General features: G+C 37.5%; 1 pseudogene; it reads left to right on the plus strand.

Annotated features, from left to right (window-relative positions):
- The first annotated feature begins 13,323 nt into the window (after nucleotides 1-13,323).
- On the plus strand, nucleotides 13,324-13,423 carry LOC113307079 (annotated as a pseudogene).
- Nucleotides 13,424-22,006: the final 8,583 nt, after the last annotated feature.

The raw sequence follows: 22,006 nt of genomic DNA on the forward strand, positions 1-22,006 counted from the left end.
CACAGAAAAGTCTATTGAATAGATAAATCTGTCTCCCACGGGTATACCTATGAGTTTTGTTCCGTCTTTTGATGAATCAAAGTGAACATGAACCAATTGATAAACTAGACTTATATTCCCGAAGAACAACCTAGTATTATCAATCACCTCACAATAATCTCAATCGATTAACAAACAAGATATTGTGGAATCACAAACGATGAGACGAAGATGTTTGTGACTACTTTTCAATCTTGTCTGTCGGAGAATAAATCTCGAGCAAATCTTAAAGAAGATAGTATTCAATAACAATATAAAACAGCAAGATCAGAACACGCAACTACAGAGAAAATAGTTGGGTCTGGCTTCGCAATCCCAGTGAAGTCTTCAAGTCGTTAACCTACAGGGTTTCGTGAAAAACTTAAGGTTAAAGGAGAATCGACTCTAGTCGCAACTAGTATCACACAAGAGGTGTGGGGATTAGGTTTCCCAGTTGCTAGAGTTCTCCTTTATATAGTCTTCAAATCAGGGTTTGCAATCAATGATACCTTGGTAACAAAGCATTCAATATTCATCGTTAGATGAAAACCTGATTAGATTCAATCTAATATCTTTCAACCTTTAGATCGAACTTAGCTTGTTATACACAAATGAAATGTACCATCATTTAGATAAAGGTAACCGTACCTAAACGTGTACACTTAGTTGGTTCAAAAATATTTAACCAATGGTTAGCCATATGAGCACTTTCATATCAACCTTATTCATCTTTATCATAACTAGTTCAAATGATTCAAATGAAACTAGTTAGAGAGTTGTTCAATTGTTTATGTTCTCATAGAAGTATACAAGACACAATTGAAGAAAAATCGATTTTGATTCACTCGAGTCATTTGATGAAAATTATAGCCAAGGTTTGCAAAAGATTGCATTCCTTATTATATAAATGTATCAGTTCATGAACAAACCGATTTTAGAACATAACCTACTTAAGTATGCAAACGGGTACGCATACCTAAGTAGCCGGACTGAGTTTGGTTATGTCTGTACGCGTACGGGTGTGCATACCATTTTACACTTCCAAACTCTAGCATAAATTCACGGAACTTGAACTTCCGCCAGTACGCGTACGGGTACGCATACTTAGTTCCCGAACTTCCAATAACCAATCAGTACGCGTACGGGCATACCATGGTTCCCGGTTTTGGATACTACACAAATGTGAATACACACTATGTTTATATCCAATCATGGTTACATGTTCTAAACCCTCATTTGAAATCATTTAAACATTCTTGGAAGACGACAATAGCTGTCTCACACAAACTATTAGCTTCAAAGAAATTTTCAAGTGATCAAATGATCAATACGAAACATTCCAAGTCTACATCAAATGACCGTCTCACACAAATCATGTAAGATGTTACAAAGCAATTTTCACAAGATCATCTTTTGACTTTCGTCAAGAATAAAAGATGAACTTGGTTAAAGTGAAAGCTTACCAACACATATTTCGAGAAATAGATAAGCGAGATAAACTTGGCTCGAAATACCAAATGTGTGTAATTGAAGTCTATAAGGCAATACGACTTTTTGTCTCAAATATGATATAGAGTAGATAGACTATTGAGTGATAGATGAGTTCAAGTTTCCACATACCTTTTGTTGATGAAGTTCCACAAGTTCCCTTGAGTAGTTCTTCGTCTTCATTCGATGAACGCCTTGAAGTCTAAAGATCAACCACACTTACTATCCTAATCCGAGACTTAGCTATAAGTAGACTAGAAATCAAGACTTATAGTTTTGGCAATTAAACTTGACAAACAAGCTTGAGATAGCAACGCTTGCGAGTTCGACCGAGCAGTGCTCTAAAAATTAGCTAGCACTTAACCAATATAAATTTTTAAGGATATTTTTGCTTGCTGGTAAAACAAAACATATATATTCGAAAATCTCAAAAAGATCCTCAAACATTTCGGTTTGGGATCTCACCTTCAGTATCAAGGAATGTCTTTGAACAATAAAAGATAACATTATTTGCTCATGTTCAAATTACTCATTATGTCGACATATTATAAACTTTCCACATTAACCAAATATATTTTCGGTATATATATAAACCCTAAAGTAAATAGACAAACCGAAAAGAAAACTTGGTTAATTAAGGAATAGGTTTATACTAGGGTTTTGCAATTGATACTAGTATAAATCCTTAGAACGGTCCTAATAGGGATCCTTATAAAGGTCCTACTCAAGATCCTAGGATGGATTCTTTGATTTCCATTTCGACTAAGAAACAAGTTATGCAAGTCTACTTCCTTTAAACATATATGTAGTTAAACATAGTTTCCTATATTTGGAATCAATTCGAAAGTCCATCACACAATCTAGTAAACAAGTTACAAATATTAAGTTGATGTTGCAATTACAAAGTTCAAAAAATAAGAGTTATACTTCGTAATATAGTATACCAATACAAAGAATTCACTATTATTGATATATTGTTCCTTTACACTATGATCATTAATAAGATGATCAAGTCTCTAATAGAGTTTCATGTATATAACTTCATATGTTATGTTTTCAATCAAAACGACTTGAAAGCAACGATATAGAAATGGATCCAAGTCTATTCATGTATTACTAACCTCAAGTAAAAGGATGATGTCTTCGCTGATGTTGATACATCTTCGGATTCTTCAGGTCTTCAGAGTACTACTTGTATGTCTCAACATTTCGAGACTTCTTAATCTAACCTATCAAAGTCGACTCTATTAATCTAATAAAACAACTTATGAGTTATGATACTAAAATATGACAACTAACCTTGACATACCAACGCTTGGTGGGTTCAACCGAGCAGTGCTCTAACATATTCATTGATCAAGCAATATTTGCTCTGACTGGCAATATTTGCTCTGATAATCGATTGCTTTATCAAACAATACTTTAGTAGCTTTGACTAGCAATATTCGTCTATCTACCAATGTGAAGTCGGTCCTTATACCAAGACTTTTTTAATCTATGAAGCAATATTTTATTGATTCAGCTACCAATTGCTCTGCAAAGCAATATTTCACATGTTGATTCAACCACTAATATTCGGGAAATAGTATTTTTATACTGATTCAGCTATCAGTATTTTATTGGTTCATCAAACAATACTCAGTTGGTCCATCAACCAATATTCAGTTGGTTCGTCAGTTAACCAATATTTTAATATTATGATCTCCCTGCTTCGTCGTATGACTTACTCATGACATGTGGATCGAAGATGAATATTCTATAATAATTCAGTGATGATTAATTTTATATGAATTCCTATCACATGCTTTACATATCAATGGTTTATGATCGATCTAGCAATCTCATTAAAGCTATCCTTATCAATTCAAATCATTCGACTATGATTGCTGCTTCAGCTAGCACAATTATATCCACAATCATTAGTGACCCATCAGACTCAACGTCTACGGTCCACAAAGCATGTTGCTATCTCAGAAGTCGCTTCATGCTTCATCCATCGTAACCTCGCACTACGAACTATGTTTAATTCATCAGTTAAGACTTATAGTCTAAATAGGTCAACATTTGACCATATAATATACGTCTGCAAAGAATACTTTCACATGAGACATCAATTCATGTCACATAAGGGGATATTCACCAGGGTTTTGGTATGGCGTCCTACAACACGTGCCATGTGAAATACATCCACGGTGAGAAATCTGAGTACGTCATGCTGCTAATTGAATGAGTAAATTGAATAGTGGATGGTCAATTAACTAAGTCTCCCACGCAAAGTGAAACTGGTTCACACACGTTCTCCCACTTCCCCATTCTTACACTCCTCTTAAACCATCACCACTTATAGGAGATCGATGTGCTAACAACAATACATAAGTCCTCAACCTATGACTTGATAATAAAACTGAACAGAGTAAGACTCAGGGTAAGTAAAACCTACGTCAGTCAATTATCAAACAATTACAAAGGATTTATCTTGTCTTACATAGAGAAATCATCCTCAAAGCATTTCAAAACATCACATCATCAATTGATCGATTTCCATTGATATCCACACATGCTCAACTTTCCTCCCTACAAACCGACCTTTCTCATTCCTTGTGACCGAATTGAATACATAACGACCATTGTGGGTTTAGGTCAGATCCTAAATCTTAATCTCTCGAACTCAAAGTACTCCCGTGTAGTATATTTGTTTAAAGGTCTAGACGATTTGATCCACAGAGTATTTGCTTCATTGAGCACTTGTCTACTCCACTACCTTTAAAATGGTACGCAGGCCGTTTTTTCCCGCAAACACCTTTCAAGGAATTTTTTTTTAATCTCGTTACAAAAAAACACCGACGATTCCAACTCTGATACCAACTGCGAAAGTAATACAGTGACCTTGCCGTAAAGCTTCACTTCTTACCAACTATATGCACGTCGATTTGTCTTTCTAAAAGTGATTTGCAATTGTTGATACATGAAAAATGAAACCCCCTAACGGGATGGGGGTGCCCCTAAAGGGAGAGATAAATCTAGTGTGAGATACGTGCACTTGGGGACTAGGCCCAAGTCCAATGAAGAAATACCCTTGAGATAAGAAGGACAAAGGAGGGATTAACAAATAAGAAGGAGGTTATATTAAGGAACGGTATTAAAAGTAACCAAGGAGGTTTAAGACACATGGCATGATGTCATAAAATGAAGGGGCTTTTTGGAAAGTCTATATAAAGAAGGACAAGGTACAATAGAAAGGAAACTCTCTCTCTTACTATTCTTGGTAAAGTGAAGTCATTTGGTTAGCTAGAACGCGTAGAACCTCAAACCTAAAATCACCCCTCAACATTTGGCGACCCCACCCGGAGGCTCGTGCCTAGCTAACCATGACACACTTAGGAGGCGCTAACCCTGGTAAAGTAGAGAATCAAGTAACCGACCGACCCATCAATTGGGAGGAAGTAGCAATAGAGTAGGACCGCGAGGAAGAAACACCGATCCAAGACGCAAACGACCGGAGGGATATGGGTCCTAAAACAGAGAGGCGACAACAACACAAGGAAAGAACACGCAAGTTAACCCAACCTCCAAAACCCATGTCACCAAATCATCAAAACATGCAAAAGGAACTAGAAGAACACTCACGCAGAAGGAACGAGATTCAAGACTGGATCGCACAAGCATTAATAGCAGTACATGACACTCCCGGAGGAAAGACGAAGGGCGAGGAGTACAAGGACGATGTCACAAGAAGAAATGTAGAAGTACTTGGAGAAGAATTATCATGTGGTGAAACAAGACAATCATTGTCGCGTAAGTAGCCCATACCCGATGAATATCCAAAAATACCAATACCTCGAAGACTACACATCTCCAAAATTAAAGATATATGACGGTCAAGGAAACGCCCGAGAGCATCTTAGCCGATTCCTATCAGCAATGAATGATAGAGCCTCCAATGGAAAGTTGTGCCTAAAAGAATTCCCCAAATCGCTTACAGGCACGGCATTCACCTGGTATGACAACCTAAAGGCATAAAGTGTGGATTCCTGGCCAACTATGTCCACGCTCTTCCTCCGGAAATTCTATTAAGCTAAGATGAAAATCACGACGATAGATTTAAGCAAGAATGGACAGCGGATGGGGGAAGGAATAGGAAAGTATATCTTACGGTTCCGGCGCCTAGCACTAGACTGTCATGAAGAAATCAATGGCCGACTTGAATTTCTAACTTAGCAAGGCTCTGAGCATTAGTTTGAATATTCTGCTTGGTTTCCTGTTGAAAACTAACATGGCTCTGTGCTAACATTTCCTGAGTTTTTGCTAACATCTTAATAGATTCCTCTAAGCTAGTCGTTTTATTTTCTTGGCCTGATGTATTCCTAGTGTAGCCAAAACCTGGGGGAGCATTAGAATTATTAGACTGACCCTGACTCTGTCCCTTAGACCATGAAAAGTTCGGATGGTTCCTCCAACCAGGATTATAGGTTTCTGAATATGGGTCAAACTTCTGATGATTATCAAACCTAATGTTATTATATAGAGCATTGGCTTGCTCTTCATTATTCTGTCCTTCCCAAAGAGGCTCCAATCTACCACTAGTGTTACCCACTTCTAAAGCTTCTAACCTTTTCGCTATAGCAGCAATTTTGGCATCTGATTCATAGCCTCCTTCTACCCTATTAACGTTTCCTCTGCTAAGAAGAATTGTTTTCTGGGGTCCCCTACTACTTTCCCATTGTTGGGTTTTTTCGGCGACTTCATGCAAATATGTCATCGCGTCAACAACTGTTTGGTTCTCAAATCCACCAGTACATATAGATTCTACTGTGGTTGTGGTAGGATAATCTAAACCCTCATAAAGGATATTGATTAAAGATTTTCTGTGGGGTTGTAGTAACAGTGGTTATAAAATAGGGTTCTTTTCAGACTTGTGAAAGCAGATTTTTTTAGATTTAATAAAAATTATATACACAAAAATATTAACAATGGTGCAAGAGGTACTGGGGTTTAGGATTCCACCGAATTCATTTCTTAAGGTTCAAATAATGATTCTTTTAACAATTATAGCTCAGTAAATATATAAAATATATTGACTCTTATTTTTGCCAAGATAAATTCTCCAAATATTAGATGTAAATGTTAAGCATGAGGCATCAAATCATCTAAGCTAAGCATGCCGCATCAAATCAAATGACAACTAATTTTTTCAAATCATAATTTCAATTAAAATTAGTGCAAAAGTCATGAGAAGAATTAAATATAATTACCCAAGTGTGAAATAAGGCTTCCTCCATCACCCCAGTGTTGGGGTTTAGCTCATCATCGTAAAAATGCTCTCAAAATATTTCTTTGATGCTCAAAATTGTTTTACAATGAAGAGAAGTACAAGAAATTGATGTAAAACAGAACTCTGCGACCCACAGGAGGCGTCCAGAATCAACGACAGAGCTGAGGTGCTGTTGTCGTTGAAGAACTACGACCCACAAAGGACAGTCGATGTTGCTGTTGATAAACGACTGATGCTGCGAGTCCGTTCTTCGTGTTCTTCAGGCGTGTTAATGGCAGCAGCAGCAGGTAACTTCTCTGCAACTCCTCCAGTGCCTCTCTGCTCGCCTCCAAACCTCCCCAAAACTCTCGACAACCCTTATACTCGACCCAAGGATTTAATTTATACCCAACAGAAGCATTTAATACCTCGCAATCACTCCATATAATTCTCATTTACTCGGTAATATATTTTTTTTTATTTTCTTCACTGTCAGCCAAGATACGATCTTTTCCACCTCTTCTGCCTGCGAAAATGAGTTGTAATACTTCCATAAGCCACATACAAACTTTATAAGAGAAGATATCTTCCCCTGTTTGTCCACAAACTTTCCAAATTTAGCTCACAGTGTCCCGATAATATCTTCCCCTTTGATTTCCTCCCACGGCTTACTTGGCCCATTTTGCTCGATCAAAATGCTTGTACTAACTCTGTCCTGTGAATTCAATCCCAGCCTAATTGATTTCAGGTGTTGAATCTCACAAAAACACGTCCAAAAATTCAACTCCAAATCATGCAGACGATAATTAAGTTTCCCGCCAATTCGAATTTTCAAATGATGAAGAAGGGTTGCCCCTTAACCAAAGCTGGGGTGCGAATAGCAGATGCCTTGGGGGTGACCTGGGGGTGCCCCTTAGTAATTAGGTTACCCCTTATCCAAACTTGGGAGTCCGAATAACACGTGTCCTCCGGGTGCCAAATTCAACTTTTCGAGCCAAATTTTCCAAAAATGTTTATTTCCTAAAAATACATAAAAACACAATATTAGTACAAAATTAGAGTTCCAAAAATACGGACATTGAGGACAAATTAGACACAAAAATGTGTCTATCAAATACCCCCAAACTTATTATTTGCTAGTCCTCGAGCAAAATTTATTCTTGAAAAGTGACCGAGTTAATCTCGGGTGGGTTTATCAGAGGTGAACCCACAAAAACCAATACTCCAGACCCTAGCTATCTACGCAGAACCTTGGAAAGCACTAAAGAACCTCCTTGGTTGGCATACAATTATTGACTCTAAGAGGAAGAACCCTGATGCGAAATTCCAATTGCTGTACACGAGTTTGCACTCAAGCATACTAAAATTCATATAAGTGATAGAGCTCTACCAAGATAGTTTCACGATGGACATCATACTCGGAGTCAGACTAATCACATGAAAAGATTAAGAAGATGGAAAAAGAAAAATGTAGATGGTTGAAAAGTGAACGGTGTTTCCCATATCTGTCTGAAGGCCTCTGCCAAGGTGAACCTAACCTAAATGACTGAGATCCCGGTCTGACTAATATTAACACACTGGCATATACAAGGGAACCAGTGGTCAATAACTTAAATCTAGATCAACAAACTGGCAAATACAAGGGAACCAGCAGTTGACTACACATAACAATAACCATTTTTTTTTAACTTAACGGCATGAATAGATCTTTTTGATCCAAGCGCATGCTTCTTGTCAGCAGATTACACGATAGTTCCCACGGGTCCTGCATTCCACGCTTGCTTAGGCGACGGAAACAGGGAGAACACACGCATATTGCTATCCAAGTGTTAATACTTATTCCGATTGGTCTAACTGGTCCTTTTTTTTTTTTTTTTTTTTTGGTAACTCAGTCACTCTATTTCACCCTAGCAAAGGTAACAACTTGAATCGTGTGCCCCACCAAATCACTTGAAACAAAAGAAACTAAAAATAGAAAGTGAAAAGGACTCGACAAGATATGGCGAAACTATCATGTTATTTCTAACACCTGAGCTCTGTGCTTTTATGAATATACTCTATAGATGTTTCCATCTAGTCAGATTGGTTCCTCAACTCCTAAAACAAAAATGTTTCCATCCACTTAGATTGGTTAGTGCTATCCTTAATAGGCGTAAATTTCTAGGCTCTGGAGTTTATTTATTACAACTAAAAAGTTTCTCCCATACCCCCAAACTTAAATCTAACATTGTCCTCAATGTTCTAAAGATGAAACTAAAAGCTTGAACAATGAGAAACTGTTACCACTTGAAGCAAAAGAGATAAGGAAGGATATTACCGTGTCGCAAGAATATTGGGTTACCTCCCAAGAAGTGCTAAGTTTAAAGTCTTCAGCCAGACTTAGGAAAGGATTAGTCAACTCGAACCATAAAGTAACAGTCGAAATAACTGTGGGTCTTCAAAACGAAAAAGAGCTGACCAAAGGAAACTACAATAGCCCAAGAAAGTGAACAAGAATAACATGCCCTTATCTAGTTTCCTGATTAAGATATTTATATCTAATTGTGGTTCAGGTTCAGGTTCTATGAAAGGGTCTAAATAAAATATTTTTCTCGGATGCATTTCCTCATAGGTTGGATCCAAATTATTAGGTCCTAGAGTCTGGAAAAACTCAAATATGATCTTAGAAGCGCACAATAATAACCTAAATAACTGAGGATCCTCTAAGTCAATAAGATTTGACTTACAAATTTGACCACAATGAGAGTAGTGGTCATTCTTAAGCAAATGTGTCGATTTTAATTTCCTAAAGCATTTAGGTCTAGTCTCACAACTTAATATTCGACACATTTGGAATATAAACGTTCCCACAGTTGGAAGAAAACTATTTGGTGGGAAAACAAAGTCAATCTGGGGATCATAGCCTGGGCAAACCACATCAACCAGAGGATGGGTTTCTAACGACTGAACTTCTTCTTGGACATCATTAGGTTCGGGAAAACGAGTATGAAGGTAATCTTGTAAAATGGTTGAGGCACATATGTCAAGTCCCAAGTGAGGGACCTTTCTAAGAGTTAAAGGTAAGGCACTAGGGAAGTGATTATCAGGTAGTGCATCTTCACTCATCTCTACGGGTCTATCTTCTTCTTCCAAGACTATTGTTTCTAAGTCGCTAGACTCTAAAACAGTATTTTCGAAATGAACCCGTTCCTCTAAACCACTATCGGCTTCGTAATCAAAAGGAAAAACTACATCGTCTAAAACGATGGTATCCCTAATCAAATCCTCGTCCTTTTGAATAGGTGAATAATCATAAAAATTATTTGGATTTGAACTAGAAATAATATAATCACTATACAGCTCAATTGGATTACTAGACTCCTGATCACTATGCCTACATATTTCAGATTCTTCATTACTGCTATCCTCATCATCATAGTACGAAGATGATTGAACCTTATCTAAATAAGTAGTGTCTTTTATTCTAACCTCGTCCTCTAAATTAGGCAAATATTCACTATTTACATCGAGGGTAAAATTGGAAACACTATTTTGGAAATTTAGATCTTTTAGAGAAGTTCTATTCTGGGTCTCTAACAAAAGCTTTTGGGCCGACTCACATGAATTCCTGACGTAATCTAGGAAACCAGGTAAAGAAAGTTCACTCATTGCATTATTTTCGTCCATAACTAAGTTATTCATTCCAGCGATCTTACGTGTTGTCTCAGCTAACCTACGTGTCGACTCAAGTAAAGAGGAATTAACAGAATTTTTCTCGTATGACTGATGGTTGTGAGGATAGTGATTGGGCTCACCATGGTATGAACCATAACCTTGAAAATTTTGGCGTTCCCAATCACTATTCCCACCATGGTAATAAAACTGATGATGTCCATAATCAAATTCGGGTCGATATTCATTGTATTGGCTTCTATCATACCAGCTCGACATTCTTAATTGCAAGGGCATTCTACACAATCACAAACAAGGCTGACTCGACTCCACCAAAACAAACCTAAAGATTTCTAGCAAACAAAAAGCATGATGGCTCCACTTAGATTGTTTCTAGACCAGCTTCTATCTTTCGAAAGGGAATTCGTTGCAATTTGAGCAAACCCTTCTGGAATCAATCAGAGTCAAAGTAAGTTGAATTGAGGCGAGGGAAGCTCAGTGGAGCTTTGATACCCAAGGCCTCACCGCTATCACAAGGCGGCGCAGTCACGCATTCAACTCACAGAAACCATCATGAACTTTGGAGTGTGCTTAAAGAGCAACCAATATTTTTCGAACGAGTTTCCTATTAAGCTCGTTACCCTATCGGTCTCGTTCTATTCCAAATTTTAAAGCTTAGGTTCGCGTTCGGTTTCGTTTTCCTAAGGCGGGCAAGAAGAGAACGGTGATGAAATCCGAACCCTTATCTTGTTTAGGCCAGGCCTTGCCCTTTACTAGGAAAATAAAGACAGTCCGGTTCGTCCTCAAACAATTATCACCTTAAGGCAGACAGTAACCCGCTTGCAGGAGATTCGCGGGTGTTTCGATTGGACTTACCTCCCGTACCAGACGGGCGATGAACCGTTGTCGTCGACTCGGGCCACGACTCCTATGCCGTGTGCGAACCCGAGGGGCCAAGACGATATAGTAATCGTCGTCCTTCCCTGCACACAGTTTATATAATATTTTTTTTTTTTTTAATAATAATACCCTTCCGTAGGGTTAAAAAAAATAATAATAAAGTCCAAGAGTCCAGTCCAAAGTCCAAATAAAGTAAAGTGCAAAAGAAAAAGAAAAATAACCTAAAAAAAAATATAAAAAAATCTCTCTCTTTTTTTTTCTCTCTTTTCTATATATAAAACAAAAAAAATTCCTCTTTCGCTCCTTTCGCTTTAAGCTTTTCCTTCTAAGGTCCTTAGTACTTCACTTCGAACCTGCAAATAAAAGACAAAAAGAAACGTAAAAAGGAAAAAAAAAATAATACTAAACCTAAAAAAAATTCTACCTAAACACAGGTCCGCGTCGGCGGCGCCAACGGCAACGGCGCCAAAATGATTAAAGATTTTCTGTGGGGTTGTAGTAACAGTGGTTATAAAATAGGGTTCTTTTCAGACTTGTGAAAGCAGATTTTTTTATATTTAATAAAAATTATATACACAAAAATATTAACAACGGTGCAAGAGGTATTGGGGTTTAGGATTCCACCGAATTCATTTCTTAAGGTTCAAATAATGATTCTTTTAACAATTATAGCTCAGTAAATATATAAAATATATTGACTCTTATTTTTGCCAAGATAAATTCTCCAAATATTAGATGTAAATGTTAAGCATGAGGCATCAAATCATCTAACCTAAGCATGCCGCATCAAATCAAATGACAACTAATTTTTTCAAATCATAATTTCAATTAAAATTAGTGCAAAAGTCATGAGAAGAATTAAATATAATTACCCAAGTGTGAAATAAGGCTTCCTCCATCACCCCAGTGTTGGGGTTTAGCTCATCATCGTAAAAATGCTCTCAAAATATTTCTTTGATGCTCAAAAGTGTTTTACAATGAAGAGAAGTACAAGAAATTGATGTAAAACAGAACTCTGCGACTCACAGGAGGCGTCCAGAATCAACGACAGAGCTGAGGTGCTGTTGTCGTTGAAGAACTACGACCCACAAATGACAGTCGATGTTGCTGTTGATAAACGACTGATGCTGCGAGTCCGTTCTTCATGTTCTTCAAGCGTGTTAATGGCAGCAGCAGCAGCAGCAGGTAACTTCTCTGCAACTCCTCCTGCGCCTCTCTGCTCGCCTCCAAACCTCCCCAAAACTCTCGACAACCCTTATACTCGACCCAAGGAGTTAATTTATACCCAACAGCAGCATTTAATACCTCGCAATCACTCCATATAATTCTCATTTACTCGGTAATATATTTTTTTTTATTTTCTTCACTGTCAGCCAAGATACGATCTTTTCCACCTCTTCTGCCTGCGAAAATGAGTTGTAATACTTCCATAAGCCACATACAAACTTTATAAGAGAAGATATCTTCCCCTGTTTGTCCACAAACTTTCCAAATTTAGCTCACAGTGTCCCGATAATATCTTCTCCTTTGATTTCCTCCCACGGCTTACTTGGCCCATTTTGCTCGATCAAAATGCTTGTACTAACTCTGTCCTGTGAATTCAAGCCCAGCCTAATTGATTTCAGGTGTTGAATCTCGCAAAAACACGTCCAAAAATTCAACTCCAAATCATGCAGACGATAATTAAGTTTCCCGCCAATTCGAATTTTCAAATGATGAAGAAGGGTTGCCCCTTAACCAAAGCTGGGGTGCGAATAGCAGATGCCTTGGGGGTGACCTGGGGGTGCCCCTTAGTAATTAGGTTACCCCTTATCCAAACTTGGGAGTCCGAATAACACGTGTCCTCCGGGTGCCAAATTCAACTTTTCAAGCCAAATTTTCCAAAAATGTTTATTTCCTAAAAATACATAAAAACACAATATTAGTACAAAATTAGAGTTCCAACAATACGGACATTGAGGACAAATTAGACACAAAAATGTGTCTATCAGATATGAACTAACCTAACCTTCTCCAAACCATGATGAGGACATTGGGCTAATAAATCATTGAACCTTTCCAAATACCTATACAAAGTTTCTCCCTCCTGTTGAGAAAACGTGCATATTTGCGTCCTAATAGACGATGTTTTGTGCCTAGGGAAAAACTTGTTCAAAAAGGAGAATGTAAGTTGTTCATACGTTTCGATTGACCCGGAAGCCAAACTATATAGCCACGATTTAGCTTTAGCTTTCAGGGAAAAGGGGAATAACCTAAGTTTCAAAGCATCATCATCTAGGTTTCTAATCCTGAGGGTACTACAAATTTCCTCAAAGTCCCTAACATGGAAATATGGGTTTTCATTTTCTTTCCCTAAAAAAATTGGGAGCAGCTGTAAGGTCCCAGGTTTAAGTTCATAAGTTGCTTCCGTCTCAGCTAACCTGATACATGAGGGACGAGTAGTCCTAGTTGGATTCAACAAGGATTTCAAAGTTGCCATTTCTGGCGTTATCGGAGCAACATGGATTCTGTCCTCAGTCAAAGGACGTTCAAAAACAGACTCTTCAAAAGTCGGACTCTCTAGATTAAGGTAATCGAGACGCTTCGAACTACTAGGTTTCTCTTTAACAAATCTACCTAGTGCGTCTCTTTTACGTTCAGGCATACAATAGAATTTTCTAAATTGGAAGGGTAAGCAAACACAGATCAAGGCCGACTCAACCAAATCAAACCTATTGATTTCTAGCAAACAAAAAGCATGATGGCTCCACTTAGATTGTTTCTAGACCAGCTTCTAATCCTTCGAACGGAAATTCGTTACAATTTAAGCAAACCCCTATGGAATCAATCCGAGTTAACGTAAGTTGAATAGAGGCGAGGGAAGCTCGGTGGAGCTTTGATACCCAAGGCCTCACCGGTATTACAAGGCGGCGCAGTCACGCATTCAACTTACAGAAACCGTCAAGAACTTCGAAGTATGCTTAAAAGAGTAACCAATATTTTTCGAATGACTTTTCTGTTAAGCTCGTTACCCTATCGGTCTCGTTCTAGTCAAAATTTTAGGCTTAGGTTTGCATAGGTTACGTGTTCCTAAAGCGGGCAAGAAGAGAACGGTGATGAAATCCGAACCCTTATCTTGTATGGCCAAGCCTTGCCCTTTACATATTCAGTCCTCAACATATATACATACGAAGGGGTTCAGTAACTCGCTGACAGGGGATTCGCGAGTGTTTAGAATCTTACCTCCCGTTCCAGACGGGGGATGAATCGGTTGTAGTCGACTCGGGCCACTGACTTCGATGTCTAGTGTACGAACCCAAGGTGCAGAGACAATATCGTAATTGTCCTCCTTCTCTGTAAACAGTTTATATTTAAAGTACCCTTCCGTATGGTAATAAAAAAAAATAATGTCCCAAAGTCCAAAAGTACAACAAAAAAAAGTAAAGAAAAATTACAAAAATAATAAACCCTAATACAATTTTTTTTGTTCCTAAAATAAAATAAACAAACCCTAAACTAAAATTGTCTTCTTTTCTGTTCTTTTTGCTTTAATCTTTGGCTCAATTTTCTTTATGATCCAGAAACTGTAGACACAAGATAAATACCCAAAAACATAAAAAAGGACAAAAACAATAAATAAATAAAAAATAAATAAATAAATAAAATAAATCTAAAACCCTAAAAACAAGTCCGCGTCGGGGGTGCCAAAAATTGATGTGATTTGTAGATAGTGGTAAAGTGGTTTGATTCTCAGACTTGTGAAGGATATTAATTAGACTTAAATTCTAATATTAAAATAGAAAACTCACTAAAAATTATAGCAAACTCAATCAAAGATGATATCAATATTAAAAGAAACACTGAGGCTAAGATTACACTATTTTCCAAGTTCAAAGTGATTAAACCAATACTTATATTTATGCAATTTTCTCTTTTAATTTGATTCTAAAATATTGCAACAAGTAGATTTTCAAAAGAAATAATTGTAAATACCAAGTATGAAGCATCAAAAGTCTTAAAACTAAGCATACTCCATCAAAATAAATCACAATCACTCAAATAAAAATCATATTCAATAATAGTTCAGGGCAAATAATCATATAATTACTGCAAATAAAAAGATAAAATAGAATATACCACTTTTTGTTGAAATGGCTTCCTCTATCGCCTCAGCAATGGGGTTTAGCTCCTCATATTAATCATGGTCTCAAAATATGTGTTTGTTGCTCAAAAGATGATTAAAAGATTGAAAAGTAATAACACAGACTGTTTGCAACAGTGTATTGGTGTTGCAGAATCACTGTTACAGGGCGAAATAGTAGCTAAAGACCTAATGCAACCGCTGTGATGAACGACACATAGGTTCTGTTGTGAAACAACGATAGTTTTCTGCGACAGTTGCTTGTGCGTCAATGTTCTTCGTGTTCTTCCTCTTCAGCAGCAGCAGCAGAATATTGTATTTTCCTGCAACTCGATCTCTGGAGCTTTGTGGTGTTCTAAACTTCTCCTAAGGTTTCGTGCCCCTTATATGACTTATCCCCTCTCCTTTTATAGGCCACGGCTCGATTAAATCTCCCCCAAAATCTTGGTTTATCTCCACAGCAAGTTTCGGAGTTTTCTTCCTGCCAAACTCTCTTCACGCATATTTGACCTCTCCCAATACTTCCAAACTCATTATTAGATAACTACGAATGTTGGGTAAGCTTTTATAGCCTTTAATCTCCCTGAATTGTCGAAAAAATATTCCAACAGCAACCCGTGACCACAACACCTCTGTTTCCTTCTCCCGGTCAATCTAACCCAATTTATTCGATCCAATCACCTATACCAACCCTGTTATGCTCTAGGAAGTCCATCCCAACAAAAATCAGCCATTGAATCTCGTTATTTCACGTCCAACTGATGCTCCCAAATTCACGCAGGTAATAATGGAGTTTCCCGCCCAATTTGAAATTTGAATTTGTGAAGAAAGGGGGAACCCCCTATCCAGAGTAGGGGTGCCTTTAGCAGCTGCCTTAAGGGGTGTCCTGGGGGTGCCCCTTATCCAAACCGGGGGTCCGAATAACAAGTGTCCTCCGGGTGCTTTCCGACAACTTTTCGAGCCAATTTTTTCCAAAAATTTTTATTGGCCAAAAATACCTACAAATAAATAAAACACCATAATAACTACAAAAATAAGCCCTAACAATATATAGAATCGAGACAAATCGGACATAAAAATGTGTCTATAAAATACCCCCAAACCTATTATTTGCTAGTCCTCGAGAAAAAATAAAATAGAAATAAAATCCTAACTCACTGTCGCAGGCATCGTCGATTGCATTTAGCGTATGTGGGATGCCAAATGCAGCTACGCCGGATGAGTTTTTGACTTGGACTCAATATCAATGAGGGGAAGATCATAGTCGCCACGATGAATAGCAATTCGCGGCACCGTTTTAAATGCAAAAGCATCCATAGTCTCTGACTCGAGTTGCATGAGCCATCCAGGGGCAGAAGGATAAGGCAATAAAGGAGGATTTAGAAGGCGAGGAACTAAGACATCGTCAAGAGGAAAAACGCGCTTACCTCCACGGAGCTCCCTCAGCCTCAGTGCGCGTTTCAGAACGGACCCGCTTCCGCGATTGTATAAGATTTACCATTGATAGACACATTTTTGTGTCTAATTTGTCTCGATTCTATATATTGTTAGAGCTCATTTTTGTACTTATTATGTTGTTTTATGTGTGTTTAGATATTTTTGGCCCATAAACATTTTTGGAAAAATCGGCTCGAAAAGTTGTCTAAAGCACCTGGAGGAAATGATATTGGCACCCACAGATTGGATAAGGGGCACCCCATGGCACCCCCAAGAGAGCTGCTATCTACACCTCTACTCTGGATAGGGGGTACCCTTTATCTTCACCAGAATTTTGGCGGGAAAAACTGAATTCAAATTCAGTTTTGCAGCGGAATTTTCAGGCGAGATTTTGCTAGAGTTTTGGCCGGATTCAATGGGCTCTTTGGATTGGATATATCCTGTTATGACTAAACAGGGCTGGTAGGTGTGATTGAATCGAATGAGTTGGACTAGATAAGTCGGAAGAAGAAATCAGAGGTGTGGAGTTTCACGAGACTGTTGAGATTTCATGAATCGGATTTGGAGTGATTCAGCTGCATATTTTTGTTGGGATGGACTTCTTAAATCATAACAGGGTTGGTGTGTATGTTTGGATCAAGTATTTTGGGCTGAAAATGTTTGTTGGAGCGAAACAGGGAAGTGAAGTTATTATCGGACTTTCTGGTTATATATATGAGAGTTGGCGAGATTCTTGAGAGGTTAACTATATTTGAGACTCTATCTTACCTTATTTGAGAAGTTTACAACTCACAGAACCTCGTAGAGAAGCTTGGCAGGGAAAGAAATCCCGAGACTTGAGGTGGAGGAAAGATAAGAATAGCCGAAGATTTCTTGAAGTTCAATAGACCTGTGAGATATAAAAGGAGTTGGGATAGCTCATAGAAGACCTACGTACACTTTGGGGAAGTTTAGAACATAACAGAGCATAAAAACACCAAGTTGTAGAGATACAGGCGAGAGGAAGAAGAAGAACACAGAACAACAGTAAGAGACAGTCGTAGAATCTGTGGCCTTTTCTTTCAAATTCAATCACTTTGTCACAATTTCTGTAACAATTATTCAGAGTTCTGTTAGGGTACTTTGTAACATTGGTTCGTAACAATTATATCCGTTACAAACACGCTGTTTTATACCTTCTCTTCTTTTTAATCAACTTTTGAGCAACAAACATGTATTTTGAGCAAGTGGTTAATATGAGGAGCTAAACCCAACACTGGGACGACGGAGGGAGCCCTTTTTCATAATTGTGGTAATTCTATTAATTCATTATATGACTTTTTGTACTAAAATCGAATTGATTTATGATTTCTCTTGAATGGTTGTGATTTCAATTGATGGGTCATGCTTAGCTTAAGTGTTTTGATGTCCCATGCTTTAGATTTACAATCATTACTTTCGGAATCTACTTTGGAAAAGAATAAGAGTCAATAATCTTTATCATATGAGTTATAATTGTGTAGAATTGATTTTTGAACCACATGAGTATGAAATTTGGTGAAATCCCGAGTCTCAGTACCTCTCATTATTGTGACAACTTTTTTTTGTGTATATATTTTCTTTATTATTAAGTCTGAAATCGAGTCTACAAAAGTCCGAGTTGAACGAACTTTATTTACCACTTGAAAAACTACATCAATTTTTGGCGCCACCGACGCGGATTTGTATTTAGATTTGTTTTAGGTTTATTTTTATTTTTATTATTTTTTTGTTCTTTTTTACGCATTTTGGTATTTTTCGATTCTTTTCAGATTTGGAGCGAAGCTACAAGGAAAGAAAAATTGCTATAAAAGGAAAGCATCGCCAAAGAAGGAAAGAAAAGAGGAATCCGAAAGGAGTGAAGAAGAAGATTTTGTATATAGTTATTTTGTTTATTTTTAGAAACTATAATTAAGATTTTATTTTTGTAATTTTTCTTTTCCTTTTTGGACATTTTTATTTTTGGACTTTATTTTTGGACTGGACATTATTATTATTTTGAAACCCTAAGGAAGGGTAAAAAATTAAATATAAACTGTTTGCAGGGAAGGACGACAGTTACGATACTGTCTCGGCCCCTCGGGTTCGTACGCTGACATTGGATTCGGTAGCTTGAGTCGACTTCAACGGTTCATCGCCCGTCTGGTACGGGAGGTAAGACTCTATCCACCCACGAATCCCCTGTCAGTGGGTTTTATTTTGTGTGACAACTCACACCCCTGCAGTAGAATGTCGAACTGGTATTACAATAGCCAATACAACGAATATCCGACTGAGTTTCAAAATGGACGTTACTACTTTGACCATAGTGTGAATAGTGGTTGGGAACATCAGCCTTTTGAAGATCATGGTCCATACCATGGTGAGCCCAATTACTATCCACATATGCACCGGTCACATGAGCAAAATTCTTATATTTCTCCTTTAGAAGAGTCTCTCAGGAAATTAGAAGAGTCGACACGTAGGATATATGAGATGAATAACTTAGTTTATGACGAAAGAAAACTTTCTATAGAGGAATCCCTCAAGCTGATAACTGAGACGAACGAAAGAATTGCTCGAAATAATCTTAATTTTCAATACAGTGTCTCCAATAATACCCTTGAAAATGAGGATAGTTATTTGCATAAACAGGATGACGAGGATAAAATTGGTTACACTACTTGTTTAGATGAGGTTCAACCATTTTCATGTTCTTATAATGATGATTATGATGAGGATAATGTTGATGAAGAATTTGAAATATGTAGGCATAGTGATCAGGAATTTGTTACTCCAATTAAGCTTTACGATGATGATATTATTTCTAGTTCAAATCCAAATAGTTTTAATAATTATTCACCTATTCAAAAGGACGAGGATTTGACTAGAGATACCCTCGTTTTAGACGATGTAGTATTTTCTGTTTACGAAGTCGATAATGGTTTAGAGGAACGAGTTTATTCTGAGAATACTGTTTTAGAGCCCCATGACTTAGAAACATTAGTCTTAGACGAAGAATATGAATTCGTAGAGATTTTAAATATGAGTGAGGATGCTCACCTGAGTATAATCTACACGAAGAAATTGACCATTTTTAGGATTCTGATGATCTAGAAATTAGGGAAATTGTAGCTAGTCTATCTAGAGACACCCAAAACTCTAAGTTTGGGAGTGATTATCATTCTCCTTGTGCCTTACCTTTAGCTCTTACAGGGATTCCTCACTTGGGACTTGACATATGTGCCTCAACCATTTTAAAATATTATCTTTATACACGTTTTCCTGAACCTAGTGATGTCCATAAGGAAGTTCAGTTGTTAGAAACCCATCCTCTGGTTGATGTGGTTTGCCCAGGCTATGATACCAAGATTGACTTTATTTTCCCACCAAATATTATTCTTCCAAATGTGGGGATGTATGAATTTCAAATGTGTCAGTTACTGAGTTTTGAGACTAAACCTAAGTACTTTAGGATATTAGAAACGACACATTTGCCTAAGATTGACCATCACTTTCATCGTGGTCAAATGTGTGAGTCAAAACTGATTGACTTTAAAGATCCGCAATTGTTCAGGTTATTATTATGTGCTTCTAAGCTTTTACTTGAGTTTTTCCAGACTCTAATACCTGAATCGGATCGTAGTTACGAGGAAACGCAACCCATGAAAATATTTTATTTGGACCCAGTTATAGAATCTGAACCACAGCTAGATGTAGTTGTCTTAAACAGGAAACTAGACAAGGGTGTGCTTTATTTGTTTATTTTCTTGACAGGTTGCAGATTCCTTTTACTGTGATAGCTCTATTTGGTTTTGATGACCCACATATATTTCGGCTATTACTTTATGATTCTATGAGGTGACTAATCCTTTCTTAGTCTGGCTGAAGACATTAAACTTAGCACTTCTTGGGAGGTAACCCAATATTCATGCGACACGGTAATATATTTCCTTATCTCTTTTGCTTCAAATGACAACAGTTTCTCCTTGTTCATGCTTTTAATTTCACCTTTGGAACATTGAGGACAATGTTAGATTTAAGTTTGGGGGTATAGGAGAAACTTTTTAGTTGCATAATTAAACTCCAGAGCCTAGAAATTTATGCCTATTAAAGATGGCACTAACCAATCTAAGTGGATGGAAGCATTTTGTTTGTAGGAGTTGAGGAACCAATCTGACTAGATGATAGACACATTTTTCTGTCTAATTTGATGTCAATACTATATATTGTTGGCACTCGATTTTGTACTAATTTTGGTGTTTTGTGTGTTTTTTTAGGTATTTTTTGGAAATAAACATTTTTGGAAAAATCAGCTCGAAAAGTTGCCAGGGGCACCCTTGAAGGTCATTTGTTATTCAGACTCTCATCATTGGTTAAGGGGCACCTCATTTACTAAGGGGCACCTTCTTTATTATTTACACCCTAGGACAACAACTGCTATTCGAACCCCCAGTTTGGTTAGGGGGCAGTCATCTTCTTCATTTGAATTTAGATTTTTGGCGGGAAAATATCTTTTCTCTTTGGCAGATTTACCAATTGATTTTTGGGCATGCTGGAGATCGATTCAATGGCTGGAATCTTTTGGAAAGATTTGATTGATATTAACAGAGTTAACATGCATGTTGGAATCAATCAAACTGGGCTGTACACGCTGTTTGATTCAAAACAGGAAATAATATTTTCATAAAACAGAGGAAGAGATACAGGGATTTTTTTTGGTTGTATTCCGGGAAATATATATGCAGTAAAGGCAAGATATTGATTGTGGATTATACATTATTGATGGGGAGATATTTTGAAGCACTTTCCAGCGTAAAAATGATTCTCGTGAACTGGCAGGAGAAGAAAATATTGAAAATATTTTCTATAGTAAAGAGGATGATTCTCGAGTTATTGTGAATGATTTCTTCCTCCTGTTGTGTATAAATAGCATCTTGGGTTGGTAGAGAAGGGTTGTCGAGAGTTTGGGGAAGCTTTGGAGGCTACAGAGTGAAGAAAAATCGAGTTGCAGAGCCACCATTTCTGCTGCTGCAACTCAAGAACACGAAGAACATTAGACAAGCAGAGACAGTCGTTCATACTACAGTAACAACGACTGTCACTTGAGGGTCGTAGTATTCTGTATACTACAGCACTTTTCA

This window comes from Papaver somniferum, chromosome 8 (genome assembly GCF_003573695.1).
Source record: "Papaver somniferum cultivar HN1 chromosome 8, ASM357369v1, whole genome shotgun sequence".
NCBI lineage: Eukaryota > Viridiplantae > Streptophyta > Magnoliopsida > Ranunculales > Papaveraceae > Papaver > Papaver somniferum.